Here is a 10,721-nt window from a genome sequence, read left to right as displayed (position 1 = left end):
GCTGCACCTAGGGATTGGGCCTGCCCTCTGCCACCCAGGAGCAGGCCTAAGCCAGCAGGTCGTTATCTCCCGAGGGGTCCCAGACTGCGAGAGGGCACAGGCCGGGCTGAGGGATCCCCCCCCTTCCCCCCGAGTGCACAAATTTTTGTGCACTGGGCCTCTAGTAATTTATAATAGTTGGTTATTCATCAGATGTGGTGGGAATGAGGGTGATGCCCAGGTTTCAGCCTACAGTGACATGAGAAACTGAGTGATGGTAATGTCACTCTGTGAAGTGTCCCGGTGCACAGATTCCTACACATTGAAAGGAAATTAACTAGAAGAAATATTTTAATATCACTATTTGCCCTTTCTCTATAATAGAAATGTCAACCAAATTCACAATCCACAATGACAGATCAAAACACACACATGCATTTGGTGCCAGTGAGAGCTTTATATATAGATAAACTTGCTTAATTAGACCTGCTTTCTGATTTAGCTAAACTTTTTCCAGCCCAGTGAAGCACCCCAACTTCTCTTTCAGGTAATTGTCAGCAACACAGCAGTAAATATCAACATGAAGCAGATTATTATTGTAGATCATGCAGGGAGAACAAAGGATAAAATATTTAACTGCAGCAGTGTTTGACTATATTCTGCCCAGTGAGAAAACCTGAAGTCATTTTCAAGTTCCACTATTTCTTACTTCTTTTTAGTCAGGTCAAGTTTCTAAACTTTCTAAATCTTCATTTTCCGGCTAATGAAAAAATAGGATTCCACCGAGTCTCCTAACTACCTACTCCAGGATTTCTGTGAGGATCAAATGAGATGAGGCAAATAAAAATGCTTCACAGACATTTGGTTAAACTGTAAAATCTTTGCACCTGGCTATAAAGCAAGTCGTGTTCCTGAGCTGAAGAAACTCCAAGGAGACTAGTCACTAGGGAGAGGAAGCCAGGCATTGCTATGTGACATCATTACCCTGTGCTCACAGCGACTGTTTCCAGGCTGAGCTGGGCTGTGGGCCACATTTTGCATCATGGAGTCTTGGAAGCATTGGCTGCGATGAAGTATCACTCCAGGGTGGTGACAGGGCCTGTGTCCCACCTAGGGGAAGCCGAGTGTTGGTTTGTCAGCACCAGGTCTGCAGTGCCATTTCTTTTTAGATGGCCTGTGTGCATCATGGCAGTTCTTGCACTGTGTGTCTGCCCCCTGATGGTCAGTGTGCATCATAGCTACCGGTCAGATGCTCAGATGGACACTTAGGCTTTTATATATATATAGATATATATCCTATATAATAAAAGTGTCCAGTCATCCAGTGATCAGTTGACTGTTCAACCAATCAAAGCATAATATGCTAATGATATGCTAAGGCCACTCAACTGCCCGCTATGACGTGCACTGACCACCAAGGGGAAGATAGTCGACCAATCGACCAGTCGCTATGACATGCACTGGCTCCAATTTTGCACCAATGGGGTCCCTCTGCCTGGTCTGCACCCTCTCGCAATCTGGGACCCCTCGGGGGATGTCAAAGAGCCAGTTTCAACCAGATCCCATGGGCCACTCCCCTTGGAGGGCGCCAAATGCAGCTGGTGAGTGCTGCTATGGCAGCACAAGCCTCTCCTGATCGGGACTGATTGGGTGCGAGCCTGCGGCAGGCGCACTGGGGCTGGGATGAGCGGGAGTGGCAGGTAGGAGCTGTGGGCGGCACTGGACTGCGGGTTTTGGCCCTATGCCCACAGGCCATCCAGAGGGGCCCCACCCATGTACAAATTTGTGCACCGGGCCTCTAGTATCTATAATAATAAAAGGGTAATATACTAATTAGACAAAGCCGGGGCCAGAGGGAAGACCAGGTCCCGAGTGTCTGCCAGCAACCTGAGCAAAGCCCAGGTCCCGGGTGCCAGAGGGAAGCCAGTGCTGGCAGCCAGGGGAAGGAAGGCCTACTCTTGCATGAATTTTGTGCATCGGGCCTCTAGCATATATATCACCACAACTGCCCTCCGCTGCCAGCCATCTTGTGGCTGTGTGCACCGCCATCTTTGAGGGCGTGACAGTCAATTAGCATATTCTCTCCTTATTGACTGTGGGCTCCGCAATCTTTGTGATGGCATGAGGGTCAATTAGCATATTCCCTCTTTATTAGATAGGCTAGAAGTGTGTGTGTATGTGTGTGTGTGTGTGTGTGTGTGTGTGTGTGTATCCTTGTCTTGCCTCAAAATTACAATTCCAGTTGCTGATTTAAGCACCCTGAATGAATTCTGGGAGCCATGGATTGAACCAGGGTACAGTTTTGTTTTGTTTTGTAAATATATTTTTATTGATTTCAGAGAGGAAGGGAAAGTAAGAGAGAGATAGAAACATCAATGATGAGAGAGAATCACTGATCGGCTGGCTCCTGCACACGCCCTACTGTGGACAGAGTCCGCAACCTGGGCATGTGCCCTTGGCTGGAATCAAACCCGGGACCCTTGAGTCCGCAGGCCAACACTCTATCTACTGAGCCAAACCGGCCAGGGCTAGTTTTAATAGTTATGGTACACAGAGTTGACAAGTGAATGCTCAGTGAGAGCCTGACAATACACAACGCTGGCAGCAGGATACTACATTTGATGTATATAGTATCACCACTGAAATTATAGGTAAATCTTCCTTTATTTTTTTTTTAAATATACTTTATTGATTCTTTACAGAGAGGAAGGGAGAGAGACGGAGAGAGATAGAGTTAGAAACATCGAGAGAGAAACATCGACCAGCTGCCTCCTGCACATCTCCTACTGGGGATGTGCCCGCAACCCAGGTACATGCCCTTGACCGGAATCGAACCTGGGATCCTTCAGTCCACAAGCCGACGCTCCATCCACCAAGCCAAACCAGTCCTGGCAAATCTTCCTTTATTTAAGTGACTGCAGAATGATGCTGATTCTACTTCCTTCACCCAAGGTCATCTATTCTGCCTTCCCAGATTCCACTAACCTTACTGTCACTTCATGTCCCAATTCTCTCTCTCCCCTACTCTAGCCCACTCTCTGTTGGAAAAGAGACTGCGTCTTCTTTTTGTCTGGGAATATGGTGTGATCCAGGGGGAGGTAGGTCTTTGAGGCAGATACGATGCCCTGAGAAATACAGGCTTTTTTCCTTAAACAGTGACCTAAAATAAGGGTCTCCTTTTCTTCTCTCAAAAAGCCAGCACAATAAACCTGAATGCGCAATCAGAACAGAGCCACAACCATGAATGCTGGTCAAGCAATGCAATAGAAGTGATTCTATATGGGACCACAGTGTTTTTCTCCAGGTGCCGATGTGTGATCTTGTTTAGTTGAAATATAAATTTTAGAAGAAGCAGTCCTCAATTTTGACCCAAAGCATTTCTACTTTTATCAGTGTGAGTGCTGTGTTCCCTAGGAGACTACTCACTAGTCCAAATTTCAAAAGGAACCACCTTGATAGTCTCAGCTGAGTAACACTTGCTACATCTGGCCACTATTAGGACAGCCTTTGGGTAAGCTGCATTGATTCAGGTGCCCACCCTTGTGCAGGGTATAGCCTAATGCTGCCTCCCAGAGGAGAGGGCTATGAACAGGGCAGTTACAGCAGCACGGGGGCTATAAAGATGACAGGCACTGTACTAGCATGCACACCCTCGAGAATCCCCTATTTCCTGCATATACCAGCATTCACCCTGTGACCCAAGACACAAACCTAAGAGGAACACTTAAGTCCTTTCTCCCATCCTCTACTTTCAGGTAATCAACAAATTTGGTTGATTCTATCTTCTAATTAGGTAGGGATGATTACCAGAGGGGAGGGAGTTGTAGGAGTGGGTGAAAAAAGTGAAGGGGAACCTAGGTATGGTGTCAACTGGGTACTAGATTTATTGGGGTGATCACGTCATAAGTTATATAAATGTCTAATCACTATGTTGTATACCTGAAACTAATATACTATTGTATGTCAGCTATAATTGAAAAAAATTTTAATTACTTAAAACATAATCCTATATAATAAATCCTAATATGCAAATCAACCAAACGGTGGAACGACTGGTTGCTATGATGCACACTGACCACCAGGGGGCAGATGCTCAATTCAGGAGCTACCCCCTAGTGGTCAGTGCGCTCCCACAGGGGTAGTGCCGCTCATCCAGAAACCGGGCTCACAGCTGGTGAGTCCAACGGTGGTTGTGGGAGCCTTTCCTGCCTCTGCAGCAGCACTAAGGATGTCCAACTGCCAGCTTAGGCCCGCTCCCCAAGCTGTCGGTCGGACATCCCCCAAGGGTTTCTAGACTGTGAGAGGGCACAGGCCAGGCTGAGCCCGAATCTCATGCACTGGACCTCTAGTATTGTAATAAGTTTGCATGGTAACAGATAATTACTAGAATTAGTGGGTGATCACATTATAAAGTATAAAAATGTTGATTACTATATTGAATAACTGAAATTAATATGACTAATATATTGTGCACCAACTATACTTAAATTTAAAATTATCACAATGAAAAAATTTTAAAAAATCATAAAACAAAAATAAATTCCAATCTTACATTCATATATCTTCCAAAACTGCCTGCAAACAGGCATGCATCATATATTACCAGATAACTGCAACAACCTACTAACTGTTCTGTTTTTCCTCCAGACTTCTCTTCTCTTACAAATATTGTTCACTAGCTTATCCATGTTTTCTAATAGTATCAATTGGTTATTTTTTGAAAGTTTCAAAAGTACAAAACTAGTAATAAATATCAACATATTCCCAAGAGCCACTGAGTAATTGAGGCTAAATTCAAACATATCTATGAACAAAACATGTTATTATAAAGTTGCTTTAATCATGGACTGTCTTAAATATTTGGTTATCTCTAAAACCAATTTTTGAAGTGGATCTTAATTGTTGTCACTATCATTATCCTGGTCTGTACTAATTTGTACCTCCATGCTAAAAAAAATTGTCCAGTACACAATTTGTCATGTCTTAGATATGAGGTCATAGGAAACATAAGCCCACTAAAATTCACTTCAGAAAAGGAGGACCTATTATCAGAAATGTTAACAATCTCATAAGGCCTTAGGGACTAGAACCAATAGAACCCAAAACTGGAAATATCTCTCTCTGTCCTTCCTTCCCATCCTTCCTCCCTCCCGTCCTCCCTCCTGCTTTTCTTATTCAGAAGTGTACCAGGACCCAACTTGGACATCCACGGAAACAGGTTCATCCTCTACATATACATCTGTTACCTACCCTGGTCCAAGATAGCAGGGTTATCAGGCCCTCTCCTCTCTTGCCAGAACCCAAAGAAATAGGCTCCCTGAGAAGAGCTATTGGCAAATTTTCTAAGAAGGGATGAGGGAAGTGATTAATATCTCTGGCACCTTTCGTGAGCATTTTTCCAAAACCCCCCCAGAGAGATGAGTGGCCCCAATTGTTGCTATGTAGTAGAAAATTACCTAGAACATTCTGGCAATTTTAAAATGTTCTCTAAGATTTTTTTAAAATACTCTAAGACAGATCCAATAAAAAAATAAGGTACCTATAATACTGCCTGAACTAAAAGGGCACATAATAAAAATATAGGATTTTGATTTATTTTGTATATAAAAATAAGGCGGACAAATAAACTTACATCTGACAATACCAACCACATCCACTTCTCCTGTGAGTTTGGAGGATGATAGGGGAAAAGTCAAAGTAAAGATTAGATCCACCTAAAGTAAAATTCAAGGCTTAATTTTCTGTTCAGTTCATTATACCTCTCTCCCCCAATACAGGAGACACTTCACTGGGTGATCTGACACTAACTAAGCCAAAATGAATTCTTGTATCTAACTTATCAATGGACTCATATAGAATAGAGGACACATACAAATTAAAGACAACGGGCAAGCTTGGCCTGCATGACTCAGTGGTTGACTATAGACTTATAAACCAGGAGGTCCCGGTTTGATTCCCAGTCAGGGCATATGCCCAGGTTGCGGGTTCAATCCCCAGTACAGTGGGGCCTTGACTTACGAGTGTTCCAACTGAGTTTTTCGAGATACGAGCCGTCTTTCAGCCGATTTTTTTGCTTTGAGTTGCGAGCTAAAATTCGGGTTACGAGCCAGCTTCAGACACCCCACCACTAGTTGGCGCAGCGAACATCACAGTGAACGGCACAACATCAGCCCAGCATCACGTGTCTCACTCGTTCACAACTGATTTGACATACGAGTAATTTGAGTTACGAGCTCCGTCACGGAACAAATTAAACTTGTAAGTCAAGGCCCCACTGTATAGGGCATGGAGAAAGCAGCCAATCAATAGTTCTCTCTCACCATTGATGTTTCTCTCTTTCTCTCTCTCTTCTCTAAAATCAATAAAAACATTTTTTAAATAAATAAGACAATCTTCATGTTGTGAAACAGTTATCCATTAGCTTCCTTGGTACTGAAATCATCAACAAAAATATTGAAAATGTTGCAATCTAGACCAGTCGTTTCCTATACACTTCTCCAGAATTCTCAAAAGCCTCAACTACTAAAAGGAAGGTCCTTGTAGGCTCTGAAAACATTAACATATCATCTAAATATCTGTCTTCCCGCCCTTCCAGTGAAACAAGATGCTGAGCTGCACATGGAGGAACAGGCCTGTTGACTTCTTTATCCCAGACGAGTAAATGTTAACTGCACAGAAGTTTTCTATGACCTATACTTGAACCAAGCAACTTCACTTCTCAATGTTCTGTTCTGTTCTGTTCTGTTCTGTTCTGTTCATCTGGAGAGTTTTCCTACCATCAGGACCTTCTGAAACTGTATTTAGCTCTTGAGGAGCTTCTTAAATATGTCTTCCTTATTTATAAGGCTTAAAATTTCACACTATTTTAAATTTATTTTTAATTTCAGCTTCATCGGGGTATAATTGACTTACAAAACTCTAAGTTATTTAAAGTGTACATCATGGTGATTTGATATACGGTATACATTGTGAAAAGATGCCCCCATCTAGTTAATTAACACAACCATCACCTCATATATGTATTTATCTTTCTGTCTCTTTTTTGGGGGGAGGGGACATTTAAGTTCTACCCTCCTAGTAAATGTCAATTACACAATACAGTGTTATCAACTATAATCACCATATTTTACATTAGATGCTCAGACCTTATTCATCTTATAGCAGAAAGTTTGTAAATTCCACACATTGAAACAGAACATACAATGTTTTCAAAGATGGTAAGACTAATATATGACTAAAACTTGTGTCAACTGGATGTTCTAATTGCTACTTAAAAAATAAATGAAGCATGTACACTGATTTTCAAATGATGCAATGAAATTATCACTAGCTGTCATTACTGCCCGTTAGATCTGCCCCAATGAAACTTATGAAAATGTGCAAATATCTTGCCTTCCTCTAATGAAACCTTAGCTGTTAGAAAAACCCTCGGTACTCATTCCTACACAAAGAACACTGGGACATTCCGATCTGCTGAGACATAAGAAACGTCGTTAAAAAGAGGAGTAACACCTGAAATGCTGCGAAAATGGAGGGGCACTTCTTCCTCTACCAACATGTTCACTTCATCTCTACCACACCCACCGTATACTATAATGACTGGAATGTAATAACTATTCATTTATGTTTGACGTGTTCAAAAAAGTGAGTTAATACATTAATAAATAAATCCAGGGAAAAGCGTAGGACTTTATTATGTGGAGAATCAAGTTTACAGAAAGAAGTAAAAATCTCTTGCCCCAGCCTATTGTATTAGGTGGCATTTTTGATTTTAGAAAGAGGGGAGACCAGTGGAACAAGTACTTGATTTACAGTTTGATTGTGAGAAATGTGACGGTAGGTAAAACGGAATAGTCCAGCTTCTGATCAGACTGCAATAAAGATAGAAGTACCTCTTGCTCTCTCTGGTATTTTTTGTTTTCGGCTTCATTAATACAACAAAATTTCCTATATAGACATGATTGTTCTTGTATTTCTCCCACTTCGCATTTCTTCCTGCAATAGCCTGCTATATTACCAAAGCATTTTTTGGGTCGTGCAGCATCTGTACACAGGAAACAACATTAAACCCAGATTAGTTCCTGAGGTAGAGTGGAAGAGGTATGTGGTTCCCCACTAGCTATGGCCTCCCGTGGTCCCAAAGTGAACCTCATACTGATACAAGAAAACTGAGAGCCTTCTCCTTGAAAATCATCCCAAATTAAGGACATCCAAAACTCAAGTTCCAAGCCAATACTCAATTGTCTCTGAGAACATTAGAACTTACGTGACAAAAGAGAAGAGAGAACTCAATTGATGGCTATTGAGTGAGGCTAGTCCCACCCCTAGGCCCTTGGCAAATCTGACTTTGTCTTCCTAAGTCAGAGCCGACCCTGGTCCAGTGTCTCCAGAGAGGACCAGCTTGTCACCATGGCACAATTCAGAGCCATATTAACTTTTCAAAGAGTATCAAACAGGACTTTTTAAGTTAACAATATACTTGGGTGTCACACTCACTGACATGGGCAGCAGAAATCTCCCTCTGCCAAGGCCACATGGGTCTCAGCAATAAATGCCATTGAAAATGCCTTCCCTTAGCCAGCTTCTACGATCTCTCTCTCTCTCTCTCTCTCTCTCTCTCTCTCTCTCTCTCATAAATGTGTTGCCCAGCATTCAACTCAATTACATGTATACTAGAGGTCCAAATTGGCACCCATTCAGAGTACTGCATTGAGGTCCTAGGTCTCCTGCTTCCAGATCTTTATTTGCCCCTGTACACAACTTCGGACAAACCCATGGAATAAAGGTGGAGAACAAAGACACAGTTCTCCTTATCCTAAATTCCAGAACCAGGGAGCATCTCTGAATGTATAAAAAGTATTTTTAGGGCCACAAAAAGACCGTATGCCTTCCCACAGCTGCAAGGGAGAACTTGCTGCTTCACATTTGTAAGATCATGAAATAAAGTTTTTATGAAATTGAGTCATTCTACTCATTTAACAGGTGAGAAAACTAGGTTCAAAGTGAGTATTAGCTCAATGAATACAATAGTTAATGATGAAGACATATTTTAACCTCATATCTACATGACTCCAAAGCTTGTACTGTTCTCATTGCTGTTGTAGTAGAGGCCAAACATGAATTTGAATTTAAAAAGAGATAGCCAGGTTCCTGGGTAAAAATATGATAAAGGTAATTCTAGATGATGAACTCATTCCCACCTCTGGAGAGAACTTCTGAGAGTATGGCCCTGATCTCCTGTTACCTTGCTAGATGCTCTCTTCTAAGACGCAGACTCAAGTTAGGCACCCAGAACAGTGGGTACTTTTAATTAATTGGCAAGATACCAGTAATTTCAAAGGCCCTGACTCCACTCCTATGGATAGGAATATGTCCTAGGATTGCATGGTACATGTGGACAAGTTACCTGTGGGCACCTCAAAGAGCAGAATAATGAGAATCAGAAACAGCTTCATGATTACAGACTTCCCAAGAGAAATAGGCAGCAGGATCTTTTTGTCCAGTGATCTCAGGGTCTTTCAAGATGAGCCAGAGTTTTGGGTGCTATCAGCCTTCTGAGCTCTCGTTTTAACCCACCTGGATTAACAGGAAATCCAAGTCCACCCCCACCTACATTCCCAAATATGGAGTTCTCAGTCACAGAACGTTCCATCTCATGACACCCACTTCTCCTTCTTCAGGATGTGAGCTCCCAGAGAGCAGGAGTAATGATTGCTTCACCTGCGCCATCAGTCCAACGTTGGTTGGTCCTATGTCTGGTTCATGTGGGACATTCCCACTTTATTCCTATTGTTCCAATGTCCCATCTAGCTAGTTCCCCCTTTCACTTGCAAAAGTAACCCAGTTTAGGAGATTAATAAAATCATTAGCTAATCAAGGTAGATCACAAGCACATATAGTAATCATTTATAATGTATGAAACTTGCAGAAAATCATCTAGGAGTAAGGTTGCTTTTAGCTTTGGCAAGATAAATTAATATGACTTCAGAATTTCCCCCATAAAGTTCTGCCTGTTCAGTACAACTCAATTCTACAAGTGAAGCCTTTTAGAAGACCACATCTCTTTAGCACAGTGTTCAAGTCATGAACTGGTGGTCCCTGCTCACCTCTCCCAGAGCATTTTATGGAACCACTTATGTTTCTGCCAAATTAGTGTGTGTGCCCCTATTCAACTTGCAACTTACATAACCTGTTTCTTTGCACATTTAAATATCTCTTCACATATTATATTATGTTCACCCATCCCATCCACCTAACTGGCCCTGTTGAGCTTCTAACTTTCCTTCAAAAGTAAGTGTAATCACCTCCATACCTGTGAAAGATTCCCTGTAAAGTCTCTTCTTTGTGCTACCACTGTATCTTGTATTTTTGTTGGTGGTCACACCATGCCATGTTCCAATTATTTGTTTATCCTATCTAATAATACAAACATGGTAATTAACCATACCTCCACTACGCTTCCCATTGGCTAATCAGCAGGATATGCAAATTAACTGCCCACAAAGATGGTGGCCGGCAGCCATGCAGCTGAAGTGAACATGAGGATTGCTGGCTCCAGTAATTGAGGAAGCCAAGGTTTCCGGACTGCCACAGCCCAGCTCTGAGCTCCAGATGCAACAATGTTGCAATTATAGAAGCTAAACAAACCCCAGATAACTGCTTTCAGTCAGCCATGGCCTCAGAGCTGGAGCCAGCTCTCAGCTCCAGTGACAGCCATAGCAGGTAAATCAATCCCAGCATAA

This window comes from Myotis davidii, unplaced genomic scaffold, assembly GCF_000327345.1.
Source record: "Myotis davidii unplaced genomic scaffold, ASM32734v1 scaffold354, whole genome shotgun sequence".
NCBI classification, from domain to species: Eukaryota; Metazoa; Chordata; class Mammalia; order Chiroptera; family Vespertilionidae; genus Myotis; species Myotis davidii.
The sequence above is the reverse complement of the archived record's forward strand: the minus strand, read 5'-3'. Positions refer to the sequence as shown.